General features: G+C 40.2%; 1 protein-coding gene and 1 pseudogene across 4 annotated transcripts in view; both read left to right on the top strand.

Annotated features, from left to right (window-relative positions):
* Positions 1–3,820: 3,820 nt before the first annotated feature.
* Positions 3,821–10,571, top strand: LOC140522769 (nucleoplasmin-2-like; annotated as a pseudogene).
* Positions 10,572–10,787: 216 nt separating this feature from the next.
* Positions 10,788–15,368, top strand: part of DNAH8 (dynein axonemal heavy chain 8) — a 396,942-nt gene continuing 392,361 nt past the window's right edge. For 3 of the 4 annotated variants that reach the window (XM_072641989.1, XM_072641988.1, XM_072641990.1), the window contains exon 1: positions 10,789–10,902. The gene's annotated coding sequence lies outside the window, so the exon portion shown is untranslated. Of the gene's footprint in view, positions 10,903–15,368 lie in introns of all 4 variants that reach the window. The other variant, XM_072641991.1, reaches the window with a different exon arrangement.

A 15,368-nucleotide genomic window follows, 5' to 3' on the forward strand; every position in this document is an offset into this window, starting at 1 on the left:
GTCCTGAGCCTCAGTGTGGATTGGCAAACACCAACACTGAAATAACTCACTTGCCTAAGCTGAACCCCAGGCCTGCTCCCCTACTGCCAGGTGCCTCAGCACAAGACAGACACCAGAGCCTGACTCCACCAAGCGATTCACTGAAGCTTCAGGGGAAAGGACAGATGCCTGAACTGGGACTCCTCATAGGCCTCAGGGCAACATCAGGTAAAAAACCAGGACTTGCAGCCCTCAGGACAAGAAGCTTGGGACAGAGCTCTTTTTGCCCCAGACAAAGTAAGTGAAAAGACTGGGACAGGTGAGCAAACAACAACAGCAGCAGCAGCAGCAGCAGCAGCAGCAGCAGCAGCAGCAGCAGCAGCAGCAGAGTCTGACCATAGAAAGTTATTATGGTGAAAGCGGAAGATCAAGATACAAATTCAGAAGAGGACAACAATGTCAAAACCTCATGGGCAAAGCTTCAAAGAAAATTGGGAATTGGTCTCAAGCCCAGAAAGAACTCATGGAAAAGCTCAAAAAGGAGTTTAAAAATAAAATTAGAGCTCTTCTTCTTCCTCGTCCACCTCCTCCTTCTTCTCCTCCTCTTTCTCACCATTACCACCATTATCTTCCTCCTCCTCCTGCTCCTGCCACTGCTGCTTCTCCCCCTCTCTCCCGTTCCCTTGGAACAGACCATCCTGGTGCCTCTTTTGGGAAGCAGCAGCTGAGGAGACCCCCAGACTCACCATGAAAAGCTGAAGGAAGGAGTCAAGACTTAAAACAAAGACCACATTAATTTAAAAGTGGCAGGGCAAGATGGTTCAGTGGTGCAATCTGAGATTAAGAGGCACACACCACTTAGTAAACTAATGAAAGCCTCTTGTGAATGATAGAGCTTGTCAATGAGACAAATCAGATTCCCATCTGATAGGCAGCCAATCAATGAAACAGACACACATGCACAGTTGGAAATGGAGGATCAAGATACAACTGATGTATTCCAACAGCAGACAGGAGGCACTTACTAAAAAGAGAATCTACTACTCTACTCCAGAACTGTGCTCCCAAGGAAAACAATATGTTCACAGTTAGAAAACCAAGATTTGGTCTGTCCACATCCTGCTTACTGCAGTATAGTTTTCTCTCTTCTTTGATTTCCTTTCCCTATTCTTTTACTGTACATAAAGTAACTGGTGTATGTGCACAGGCATAATGCATATTTTTTTAACTAAATGGCCAATGGTATGTTTTGATCAGCATCAAATGGGGATGGGGAGGGGAAAAAACAAACTGGTTCTGTGAAAATATCCCTTTTCTCCATTAGTGGCATGCTCAATCAACTTTTATCTTTATGTTCCAGTAAGTTATTTTGCTCTCACTGTTTAACAACAACAAAAAAATCCCACAAAAACATCCTTGCATACTTTGTTTGACTGGATAATTTCAATGTTTTTCTTTTATCATTGTAAAATCACGGACAATTTTATAACTATTTTGTACATAGCTGTTACATGTAGAGCAATCTCTGTCTCTTAGTAGGGATAAATTACTATAAAGAAATTGATTCTAGATAGTTTTCCCTTCAAGTCAAACATCTTGTTTAGATAAACTTCTTGTTTAAAATTAAAATAATAATAATAATAATAAAATTAGAGCAAGAAGAAAAATTAGAGGAAAAAAATGAGAGCAATGTAAGAGAATCATGAAAAAAGAATCAATAGCTTGGAAAAAGAATGTGACTCCTAAAAAAGTAGAATTGGCCAAATGGAAAAGGAGGTAAACAAACTTATTGAAGAAAATAATTCCTTAAAAATCAGAATTGGGTAAATGGAAGCTATGAGACATCAAGAATCAATCAAATAAAATCAAGAGAATGAAAAAAATAGAAGAAAACGCAAAATGCTTCATTGGAAAAACAGCTGAGCTGGAAAATAGATCCAGAAAGATAATTTAAGATTTATTTGACTACCTGAAAGCAATAATCAAAAAAAAAAAAAGGGCCTGAATAGCAACTTTAAAGAAATTATTAAGGTAAATTGCCCAGATATTAGAGAATCAACAAACATTATCTGTAATGGGGATAAGCCAGAAGCCTTCCCAATAAGATCAGGAATGAACAAGGATGCCTATGGTTGCCATTGTTACTCAGTAGTGTACTAGAAATGTTAATCAGGGCAGCTAGGTGGTGCAGTGGATAGAACACCAGTACAGGAGTCAGGAGGACCTGAGTTCAAATCTTACCTCAGACACTTGACACTCACTAGCTGTGTGACCTTGGGCAAGTCACTTAACCCCAATTGCCTCATCCTGGGTCATCTCCAGTCATCCTGATGAATATCTGGTCACTGGATTCAGATGGCTCTGGAGGAGAAGTGAGGCTAGTGACCTGCACAGCCCTCCCTCACTCAAAACAAAGTCAAGTGTAAGTCATGCCATTATTTCTCTGATGGCATGGTCTTCTTTGGCAACGAAGGATGAACACACACACAGAAATGTGAGTTATAGCAATAAGGGAAGAGAAAGAAACTGAAGGAATTAGAAAAGGCAATGAGGAAACAAAACCATTATTCTTTGCATATGATATAATATAATATACTTAGAGAATCCTAGAGAATCAATTAAAAAACTGCTTGAAATTATTAACAACTTTAGCAAAGATGAAGGGTTTAAAATAAACCCATATAAATCACTTCCATTTCTATATATTATAAGCAAAGTCCAGCAGCAAAAGACAGAAAAAGAAATTCCATTTAAAATAAGTGCAAAAAATATAAAATACTTGTGAGTCTACCTGCAAAGATAAATCCAGGAATTATATGAACATAGCCGCAAAACATTTTATCTAAATAATTAGGAAAATATCATATGCTTATAGATAGGCCAAGCCAATATGATAAAAAGGACAACTCTGCCCAAACAAACTTACTTATCCAATGCCATACCAAATTAAACTACCAAAAAATTATTTTATAGATCTGGGAAAAAAAAAACATCTGGAAGAATAAAAGTCAAGAATATTGGGGAAATAATGAAAAAATGCAGAGGAAGGTGATCTAGCTATACTAGGTATCAAACTATATTATAAAGCAATAATCAACAAAACTATTTGGTACTGGCTAAGAAACAGAATGATGGATCAGTGAAATAGATCAAGTACACAAAACACAGTAGTAAATGAACATAGTACCTAGTGCTTGGTAAATCCAAACACCTTCTGGGATAAGAACTCACTATTTGACAAAAACTGCTGGGGAAACTGGAAAACAATATAGCTGAAACTAGGTATAGACCAACATTTTATATAATATACCAAGATAAGGTCAAAATGGGAATATGATTTAGACCTAAAGGGTGATACCATAAGCAAATTAGAAAAGCAAGGAGTAGTCTACCTGTCATATCTATGGAGAAGGGATGATTTATGACAAAATAAGAGTTAAGAGAGCATTACCAAACATAGGTAAGTTTGATATTAAATTTAAAAGTTTTTGCACAAACAAAACCAATGCAACCAAATTTAAAAAGAAAACAGAAAGAAGGGAAACAATCTTTACAGCAAATGTCTCTGATAAAGGTCTCATTTCGCAAATATATAGAGATATGAGTAAAATTTGTAAGAATATGAACCATTCCTTAATTGATAAATGGTCAAAGGATATGAACAGGCAGTTTTCAGATGAAGAAATCAAAGCTATCTATAGTCATATGAAGAAATGCTCTATAACACTTTTGATTAGAGAAATGCAAATTAAAACAACTCTGGATTACCACCTCAAATCTATCAGATTGGCTAATATGACAGAAAAGGAAAATGATAAATGTTGGGAAGGATGTGGGAAAATCGGGACACTAATGCACTGTTGGTGCAGTTGTGAGCTGATCCAACCATTCTGGAGAGCAATTTGGAACCCTACTCAAAGGGCAACCAAACTGTACATATACTCTTTGATCTAGTAACTAGGACAGCTAGGTGGTACAATGGATGGATCATAACACTCTAATCAGCGTCAGCAGCAAGACTGAAAAGTCCTTGGCCTTGTTCTGGGGCTGAGTTGAATTGGGATAGTCACTCACATACTTTTGACCTCTTGGAAGATGGGAAGGGTGACCATAAGTTGATGCTGCACATGATTTGCCTAGGGAAGAAGAGCAATGATGAAGTGAACATAGTGGAGATAATATCACCCCCTAATGAGAATGGCAAAGAGAGACCACCAGTTTCCATTGCCATGCTGAAGCCCTTAGTCCTGCCCATGGCCAACATTTCAGGAATGGAGCTCACCCTGTCTCCCATCACTTTCTACCTTCAGTGTGACTCAGGGCCATACTACATTAGTAACTATGATCTTACTTATTCTGTCCTTGGAGGAAGTCGAGGGAGATGAGAAGGAGACAGAGGAGGAAGAAGAAGAAGATGATGATTCTTATGAAAATAGTAGCTCTTCTTGTTGTAGCTAAAAACAGGAAATCATGAGGATGTCCACCAACTGGAGAATGACTGAACGAGCTGTGGCATATGAATGTAATGGGAATATTATTGTGCCATAAGAAATGATAAACAGGATGATTTCAGAAAAACTTGGAAAGACTTATATGAACTGATAGAAAGTGAAGTAAGCAGACCCAGGAGACCACTGTACATAGTGATTGCAAGGAGATTTCTCCACCTAAGTCAACCAAGTGACAGTTGTCCAACAGTCAGACTGGTTTTGCAAAGAAAAAGAAGCTAGAGGAAAACCAAAAAATTCCATTCCTGAGAAGCACTAAAATGAAGGTCAAAGTCAAGAAGGCAAGAACAGCACCAAATAAAGATTAAGTGGAAGAAAGGTAGTAAAGGATCAAGAAAAAAGAGAACAGGAAGTGGGAGAATAATAATAATTGTTTTCCTGGGAAAAAAAATTAAGCAACTAGGTGACACAGCGGACAGAACACCAGCCCTGAACCTGAGGTCAAATCTGGCCTCAGACACTTACTGTGTGACCTTGGGCAAGTCATTTAATCCTTATTGCCTACAAAAACAAACAAAAAGATTATAGGTTAAATGTTATAGACCATTACCAGGTCCATATCCTAAAGAGATTTTTAGAAGGAGAAAAGATCCTATATGTACAAGAATATTTATAGCAGCTCTTCTTGTGGAGGCTAAGAACAGGAAATCACAAGCAGGTGCGTCAATTGGGGAATGACTGAACAAGATGTGTTACATGAATGTAATGGGAATGTTTTTGTGCCACAAGAAATGACAAGAGGGATGATTTCAGAAAAACCTGGAAAGACTTACATGAACTGATACAAAGTGGAGTAAGCAGAACCAGGAGACCATTGTACACAGTAACTGCTATATCGTATGATAAAGAACTATGAATGACTTACCTATTCTCAGCAATACAATGATATGACATAATTACAAAGGACTGATGATGGAAAATGCCATCCACATTCAGAGAAAGAACCGATGGACTCTGAATGCATATCAAAGCATACTATTTTCACTTTCTTCAATTTTTTCCCCTTTTGGTCTATTTCTACTTTCTTAACCATGACTAATATAGAAATATGTTTTACAAGATTGCACAAATATAACCTACATCAAATTGATTACTGTTTCAGGAAGAGGGGAAGGGAGGAGAGGAAGAAAAATTTAGAACTTAAAATTTTGTAAGCTGAATGATAAAAACTGCCTTTACATATAATTGGAAAAAAATACTATAAAATAAAAAAGAATCTGGCAAGTTTATAAATAAGAGGAGTCTACAAGGTCTTTTCTTGTAACTTTTCCCATACATTAATTATCAACTTTTCCCTTCTTCTGTAATTTTTCCAGTCCTTACTGAGTGTCTTCACTTAGTAATGGATCTGTATAGCAGGACTTTCCCCAGTCTTTTGCAGCTTATCTCTCTGAGTGTTCTCAGGAAGGCTCAGGCTCACTCTTCCTGTTTCCTTATATAAGCTTCTTCCTTTGTAGGGAGGAAACAAGGCAGTTCTTAATATTCATACGAACATAAGCTATAACAAACATGAGTAGGAGTCTCATATAATTTATAGCAAAATTTCTAATTTCAAGATATATACCAAATTATAAAATTTTTAAATTGATCAGGCCTTAACTTTAGTTTGTAAAACTCACTAAATAACTAATTAAATGTTCCATTGCTGTTATTCAGTCATTTCAGTTGTGTCCAATTCTTAGTGATTCCACTTTTCTTGGCAGACATACTGAAGATTTCCAGTTCATTTTATAGCTGAGGAAAATGAGCCAGAGTTAAGTGACTTTCCCAGCGTCACACTGCTATTAAGTATCTGAAGCCAGATTTGAACCCCAAAAGATGAGTCTTCCTGACTCCAGGTCTCCTGCTCTACACACTGTGCCACTTAGCTGCCCCAAAGAATGTTCCAAACAAACTCAATTACTTCTTGATCGTTTCCTGACGTACACAAACCTTTTATTTCTTCATGAACCAGGAAAAGGTTAATAATAGGCAGGCAGTTTGTAAGTGCCAGATCTATTCCAAAGTGTAAGATTACAGCTTCCCTTTCTTTTCCCCCACTTTGAAACTTCACCTACACTGCCCTTAAAACTATCTCTTGATAATCATGGAAATACAAGTCACTTACTGCTGGAACTTCAAATTACACAGGGATAGCTACCCTCAGCCCACTGCCAAAGATGTAAAAAAAGTCTCTTATTTTTGCCTCTCTCTTAGTATTCATGAAATTTTCTTTTCCAAAGTTTCCAGATGCTTTAGTTTCTGAGCCTCTGTTCACACTGTCAGTGCAAATAGACTACAACTTTCTTAACTTTTTACCCATTCTCCTCTCATCTTGTTTAAACTTTCTCTCTTCCTTTCCCGCTCTCTCTTCCTGTATATATGTATGTGTGTATATCTATATCTGTCTATATTCCTCTAGTGAACTTTAAAACTTCACATCTTGCCTCTTTAATATTCTGAGTTGACACTTCTCTTACTTTCTTCTACTTGCTTTTACCAATCATAACCCAAGTGTGTGTGCTCGTCCTTCATTGCCAAAGAAGACCATGCCATTAGAGAAATGGTGACATGACTTGCACTTGACTTGGTTTTCTTCGAGTGAGGGAGGGCTGTGCAGGTAGCCAGTCTCACTTGTCCTCCAGAGCCATCTGAATCCAATGACCAGATACTCATCAGGATGACTGGAGATAACCCAGGATGAGGCAGTTGGGGTTAAGTGACTTGCCCATGGTCACACAGCTAGTGAGTGTCACGTGTGTGAGGTGACATTTGAACTCAGGTCCTCCTGATTCCTGCACTGGTGCTCTATCCACTGCACCACCTAGCTGCCCCTAACCAAAGCAATCTTCGTTTCATTGCATTTTTTTTTCTCTCCTGTCAGTCCCTCTGATGACTGATGCCACAGGAAGAGAGAGAGAGAGAGGGGGGGGGGGGAGAGAGAGAGGGCGAGAGAGAGAGAGAGAGAGAGAGAGAGAGAGAGAGAGAGAGAGAGAGAGAGAGAGAGAGAGAGAGAGAGGGAGAGAGAGAGAGGGAGAGAGAAAGAGAATCTTCCCGTTTTCTTTTTTTCTATACCATTATCCAAATCGTCCCCCATGTCACTGTCTTTCCAGAGGGTCTCTTGTCTTAGCATTACATTCCTAGCTGTTTACAATCACCAGGACTTAAGAGTTGGGACAGTTTGCTCCTTCCCAGGAGAGCAAAATGACAGCCAGGTCTTTTTAACTTCTCATTCTTATTGGAGTTCCTCCCTCAATTTCCTCACCATCCTTTCAGTTTCTAACCAGATTTCAGCAGCCCAACATGCAGACCATAGCAGATGCCAGGCAGTGGTAATGCACTACCTACCCTTCTTACTAAAGTGAAGCCCTCTCAATTCTTTCAACAAGTGGAACAAGTGAATCAGCAGTCCTCAAACTCACATAGCCAGCCACATCTGGGATTATCCTTGATTGATGGGTCACCCTTGTCTTCCTAGTGCTGGACAGTCTTCTAGCATGGAGGCCACCCCCTCCCTCTATGAATGTGGGTGACCAGCTCTGGGATTGCCCTCTTTCCCCATTTCTTCAGTATCCTGCAAACTATGCCAATTGTAAGGATGGAAACCATCCAAAGGCATAGTCCCAGTACAACAGGGAGTTACTAAGATACCAAAGAAAGAAGCATGCTATGCCAGCATGGCTTTTTTGTGTAGATTTGTTATGGTTTATTTGATTAATTGGGGGAGTTGACTCATGAGGTTGGTCAGTGATAGATCTCTATGCCAATCATAGGCCAGGTCAAATCTTATCAGAAACAGAACAAAGAAAGCATAGTGCCAAGGATGACCCAGGGTCAAATTTTCCCATGGGATAGTTAGAACTTCTTTTGTTGTTTATATTAAAGGTAGTTTATGTTAACTGTGTAGGTATAAGTTATGTTTTCACACTCTGGCTCCCACCATAAAGCCCCTGTCCATGATTGTGAACTATTAAAACTATCTCTTCCTTTCATTTTTATGGTGTGATTTAAAAATATTTAAATCATTTATCCATTTGGAATTTATTACTGTTCAAGATATTGCGGTGCTCATAAGAATCACTTTCTAGGCAAATGCTTCCCAGGTTGTCCAGCAGTACTTGTTGAAGAAAATATTTTCTCTAACTATCCAGCAACACATAGATGTACTTCTGTAGTGCCAATTCAATATCCACAGTAGCTACTATGGATACGCATTCGTATTTCCAGGGTAAATGTGCAAAATATAAACTTTCTTCCTCAAAGATGAAACCAAGATATCTATTCAGACACCAGAAAACCAGTTCCACCATGGTAACAACAAAGTTTGTACACATTACCAATAAAGGGAGCATGGCCATGTCCAAGCCTTCCCTCCATTAGGCCTCCCCACAAACAAGCTCCCTTAGTCAAAAACACTCCCTCTCTCACTCATGCCAGCTGCTCTGCTCAGCTCTACCTGCTGTCTCCTAACTCTGCCTCACTCTCTCTTCTTGCTACACCCTTCTGGCTCCATCCATTCAGCAAGCTCCTTCATGTGACTCAGGCTATGGGCTGGGCCACAGCTCAAAGCAGGTCACATGGGCCTATTAAGGGGCAGGGAAGATCTTCTACTTCCTTTCTGTGTGACTTTGAGAAAGTCATTTAGCTTCTTAGGTTCTCAATTTCTTCATCTGAAAACAAATGAGACTGAATTGATCCCTTCTAGGTCTAAGTCTGTGATGCTAGGAGCTGAATAAGTTGGTGGCTTCCCTATTTCTGATTTTTGAACTCTATAATACTCAGGGATTACTTTAGGTAATACCTAAGTAAAATGAATGAGGTCACTTGGGCAGATGAGGTGGGAACATGGTAAGGAGAAAATCCATTGTCAGCTTCTTATTTAAAGAACATAATTTTAAAACTGCCACCTTGGCAAATATTTAAAAAATTAACATTTCTATATATGCTTTCTATACATAAATATACATGCATTCTTGTTCTACATATACATACACATGTGTATATACCTATGAATACACACAACACATGTATGTGTGTGTGTGTGTGTGTGTGTGTGTGTGTGTGTGTTTCTTCAAGTTGGCCTCAAAGCCTTGGAAGACCTTGACTTGACTCTGTGGATTACAGGTCACAAGCCTGGTCTCCAACATATATAGGCTGTGAATTCTTTTTCAGTGCCCCATGTAACTCTCTAAACCTACAAATTGGAGAGATGTGGACCTGCGTTGGCATGGGGAGTTTTCTAATCTGATTATTCCAAATGCCAATATAATCATAGATCCATTCCTTTTCTGTATTAAGAACACAATGAAAAATTGGAAAATGTGGAGGAAAAATTGCTTTGTGCCTTGAATTTTTGCTTTTTGTCAAGCTTTTCTTCACATCTCAAACCCGTCTCCTCCTCCTTCCCCCATCTATTTTACCTACATTTTAATCTAAATCAGTCTTTGAGTATAAGATAGTTAAAAGAAAGTCACCAGATAATGTAATTCCGGCCAACCCACAGGAAACTTGGGTTACATGATAGTTGTCTTCAAATTCAAGGGGTCATGACAACTACCTTCAAGTATTTGAAGACTGAGATTTAGAAAAGTAATTAGATTTGCTTTTGCCTGGTTATCCCTGGTGGGGACAGGAGGTGAAAGCTGTAAAAAAATAAACTTAGGCTTGGCACTAGGAAACATTTAAGAGTTGTTCTAAAGTGAAATTAGACTGCCTTGGGAAGCAGTGACCTCCTTACTGGAGATTTTCAAGGACAGACGACTGATTTGTGATTGTGACAAAGGGGATTCTTGTTTAGAACTGGACTAGAAAGGGAGATGGCTTGTAATTGATCGTGATGAAGGGCAATCTTGCTCTTGGACTGGAGAGACTGCGAGGTCCCTAGCCACTCTGAGATCCATCCTGTGACTCTGAACCTTGTCTGCTCCACAGGGCACCCTGGGGAGGAGTCGGGGGATCTGGGCGGGATTCCTCTCCCGTCTCTGCCTCCGGCTATTTGTCACCTTGGGGAAGTCATTTAAGTCAACGCAAGAAGCGGTTATTTGTGCCAGGCATCCAGCCACAGGACAACACACGGTTTCTGTTCTTAAGGAGCTCAACAGCTAAAGAAATCAGTCTTCCCGGGCCTCGATTTCCTCATCTGTAAAGGTTGGGAGCATCGGACTTGGCCAGGAAGTCACTCTTCCGCCCTAGACCCAAGATCCAGGAGAGGTGGGGGATGGAGAGGAGGGTAAGACAGCGCATGCGTGGTGCAGAGCGTCTAACTGCTGCGGGCTGCCCAGAAGGGTTGGGAGTTGGGGCCGGGTGATTGTTGCGCGAGGCCGCGTGGTGGAATTTCGAACATCAACAGCCCTCTCTCCGCCCCATTCTCATGAGTATCGGCCCCCAGTGAGAACAGGACGTGTGGTCTTCCAGTCTGCCTACAGCCTGCTCTGGGGTGAGAAAAGAGGCAACGGAGGAGTCTGGGTGATGCTGCGGACTGAAGTCCCCTAGAGGCTGCTGGGCAATAGCCCCGCCCCTCCCCTCTGGCCCCGCCCCCTCCCGTGCTTCCTCCTGTCTGCTCTATAGTCCCAGCTGGGGTTGGTGGGAGAAAGAAAGTGGAGGTGAAAGGGGCTGGGGAGGGGGAAGGGAGATTCCGGGAAGGGAGGAAGAAAGGAAGGATGAAAGGGAGGGAGAGGGGAGGAAGAGGAAGAGAAGACTGGGAGAGCGCCCTGAGGAGGGGAAGAGAGTCATCCAAAAGTTTAGCCTCCCATGACCCACGTGGGGTCAGGAAGCTCCAGGTTCAAGTCCTGCCCCTGACTCATTCTGGCCGCGGGAACTTGGGCCAATCGTTTAATCTCTCCAGGATCTCAGGCAGTATTCAGAAAGTAGAAATTGTAGAGGAAGAAAAGTTAAAAGAATTGTTTTCTACATTTATAAATTGTAAAAATTTTTAAAATTTGCAGATCTGCGAGGATAAATTGGGGGAAATTTCCTCAAAGAGTGCCTTGGAGAGAGAATAATCATAATGATAATAAAAACTAATATTTATATAGTGCTTACTACATCCTAGTCACTTTGTAATTAGTATTTCATTGATCCTCACAACAACCCTAGGAAGTAGGTGCTATTATTATTCCCATTTTACAGATGAGGAAACTGAGGCAAGCAGAGATGAAGTGACTTGCCCAGGCTCACACAGCCAGTAAAGTGTCTGAGGCTACATTGGAACTCTTTTTCACTGCAGGCTCAGTGACTACCCACAGCAACACCTGATCACCGAGGCCAGACTCCTTACTCTGCTTTTCCCTACTGGACTCCATTCTCCCCTCAGCTGATAAATTGATCTTCCTAAAGCAGAAGTCTAACCATGTCTAATTAGCCTCCTTCCATGACCCCTGATAATGATAGGCTTTAGAGGGGACATATTCTCCTGGTTTAATCTCTTACCATTTGCTCATTAAACTTTTTATTTTTCTTTTAACTCTTTGTGTTTGAACTACAGAGTTTCTGTGCAGCTCTGGTTTTTTCGTATGGAACGCTAGGAGATCCTCTAAAGGATCATCAAAGGTCAATTTTTTTCCCCTTCTCCAGAGTTAAACTCATTTTTTTCTGGGTAAGATACTACTCATTATAAATCTGTCTTTTGCCTTCTGAAATATCAAGCTCTCTACTTTTTTTTTCTATTAATTTATTTTTTAGTTTTCAATATTCACTTCCACAAGATTTTGAGTTCCAAAATTTCTCCCCACCTCTCCCCTATCTCCACTCCTAGATTTTGTGCACTGTGATTACCCCTTTCCCCAATCTGCTCTCCCTTCAATTATACACCTCCCTACCCCTTCTTTTATCCCATTTCCCTCTATTTTCTTGTAAGGCAAGATAGATATCTATATGTCATTGCCTGTATGTCTTATTTCCTACTTATATGTAAAAGTAATTTTTAACACTGGTTTTTAAAATTTTAAGCTCCACATTCTCTCCCTTCTTCCCTCCCCACCCATCCCCACTGAGAAGGCAAGCAATTCAATATGTTATAAATGTGTAGTTATGCAAAAGACTTCCATAATAGTCATGTTGTGAAAAATGCACTATATTTCCTTCCATCCTATCCTGTCCCCCATTTATTCTGTTCTGTCTTTTGGCTTTGTTCCTTCCCCAAAGTGTTTACTTCTAATTACTCTCTCCTCCCATTTGCCTTCCCTTCTATCATCCCTCCCACACCCCACTTATCCCCTTCTCCCCTACTTTCCTGTAGTATAAGATAGATTTTCATACCAAATTGAATGTGCATGTTATTCCCTCCTTAAGCTAAATGTGATGAGAGCAAGCTTCACTTTTCACCCTTCACCTGCCCCCATTCCCCTCTGCTGAAAAAGTTTTTTCTTGCCTCTTTTATGAGATAATTTGCCCCATTCCATTTCTTCCTTTTTCCTCCCAATATATTCCTCTCTCACCCCTTAATTTTATTTTTTTAGATATCATTCCTTTCTATTCAACTCATCCTATGCCCTCTGCCTATATGTATGTGATCCCTCCAACTACTCACATACTGAGAAAAGTCTCAAGAGTTACAAATATTATCTTTCCATGTAGGAATGTAAACAGCTCAACTTTAGTAAGTCTCTTATGATTTCTCTTTCCTGTTTACCTTTTAATGCTTCTCTTTTTTTATTAATTAATTTATATATCTTTTAACATTCATTTTCACAAAATTTTGGGTTCCAAATATTCCCCCCATTTGTCCTCTCTCCCCACCCCAAAACACCGAGCATTCTAATTGCCCCTATCACCAATCTGCCCTCTCTTCTATCATCCTTCCCTTCCCTTGTCCCCATCTTCTCTTTTGTCCCGTAGGGCCAGATAACTTTCTATACCCCATTACCTGTATTTCTTATTTCCTAGTAGCAAGAACAGTATTCGACAGTTGTTCCTAAAACTTTAAATTCCAACTTCTCTTCATCCCTCCCTCCCCACCCATTCCCTTTGGAAGGCAAGCAATTCAATATAGGCCATATCTGTGTAGTTTTGCAAATGACTTCCATAATAGTCATGTTGTGTAAGACTAACTATATTTCCCTCCATCCTATCCTGCCCCCCATTGCTTCTATTCTCTCTTGATGCTGTCCCTCCCCAAGAGTGTTGACTTCAAATTGCTCCCCCCTCCCACTGCCCTCCCTTCCATCATCCCCCCCACCCTGCTTATTCCCTTCTCCCCCACTTTCCTGTATTGTAACATAGGTTTTCATCCCAAAATGAGTGTGCATTTTATTCCTTCCTTTAGTGGAATGTGATGAGGGTAAACTTCATGTTTTTCTCTCACCTCCCCTCTTTTTCCCTCCACTAAAAAGTCTTTTGCTTGCCTCTTTTATGAGAGATAATTTGCCCCATTCCATTTCTCCCTTTCTCCTCCCAATATATTTCACTTTCACTGCTTAATTTCATTTTTTAAAGATATGATCCCATCCTATTCTATTCACTCTGTGCTGTGTGTGTGTGTGTGTGTGTGTGTGTGTGTGCGCGCGCGCAATCCCATCAACTACCCAGATACTGAAAAGTTTCAAGAGTTACAAATATTGTCTTTCCCTGTAGGAATGTAAACACTTCAACTTTAGTAAGTCCCTTATGACTTCTCTTTGCTGTTTACCTTTTCATGCTTCTCTTGATTCTTGTGTTTGAAAGTCAAATTTTCTTTTCAGTTCTGGTCTTTTCATCAAGAATGCTTGAAAGTCCTCTATTTCATTGAAAAACCATTTTTTCCCCTGAAGTATTATACTCAGTTTTGCTGGGTAGGTGATTCCTGGTTTTAGTCCTAGTTCCTTTGACTTCTGGAATATCATATTCCATGCCCTTTGATCCCTTAATGTAGAAGCTGCTAGATCTTATGTTATCCTGATTGTATTTCCACAATACTTGAATTGTTTCTTTCTAGCTGCTTGCAATATTTTCTCCTTGACCAGGGAACTCTGGAATTTGGCCACAATGTTCCTAGGAGTTTCTCTTTTTGGATCTCTTTCAGGAGGTAATCAGTGGATTCTTTCAATATTTACTTTACTCTCTGGTTCTAGAATATCAGGGCAGTTTTCCTTGATAATTTCATGAAAGATAATATCTAGGCTCTTTTTTTGATCATGGCTTTCAGGCAGTCCCATAATTTTTAAATTGTCTCTCCTGGATCTATTTTCCAGGTGAGTTGTTTTTCCAATGAGATATTTCACATTATCTTCCATTTTTTCATTCTTTTGGTTTTGTTTTGTGATTTCTTGGTTTCTCATAAAGTCATTAGCCTCCATCTGTTCCATTCTAATTTTTAAAGAACTATTTTCTTCAGTGAGCTTTTGAACCTCCTTTTCCATTTGGCTAATTCTGCTTTTTAAAGCATTCTTCTCCTTATTGGCTTTTTGAACCTCTTTTGCCAATTGAGTTAGTCTATTTTTCAAGGTGTTATTTTCTTCAGCATTTTTTTGGGTCTCCTTTAGCAGGGTGCTGACTTGCTGTTCATGCTTTGACTTCATGTCTCTCATTTCTCTTCCCAGCTTTTCCTCCACCTCTTTAACTTGATTTTCAAAATCCTTTCTGAGCTCTTCCATGGCCTGAGCCCATTGAGCGGGCTAGGACACAGAAGCCTAGACTTCTGTGTCTTTCCCTGATGGTAAGCATTGTTCTTCCTCATCAGAAAGAATGGGAGGAGATATTTGTTCACCAAGAAAGTAACCTTCTATGGTCTTATTTTTTTTCCTCCTTTTCTGGGCATTTTCCCAGCCAGTTACTTGACTTCCGAGTGTCCTCTCCACACCCACCTGGCCTCCAGATCCACCCAGCCAGAGCTTGGGGTCTGAGATTCAAATGCTGCTTCCCAGCCTCAGGGCTTTAGGCAGGGGCGGGACTGCTATTCAGTGTGAGATTAAGTTCAGGTGCTTGGGC

Source organism: Notamacropus eugenii, chromosome 2, assembly GCF_028372415.1.
Source record: "Notamacropus eugenii isolate mMacEug1 chromosome 2, mMacEug1.pri_v2, whole genome shotgun sequence".
NCBI lineage: Eukaryota > Metazoa > Chordata > Mammalia > Diprotodontia > Macropodidae > Notamacropus > Notamacropus eugenii.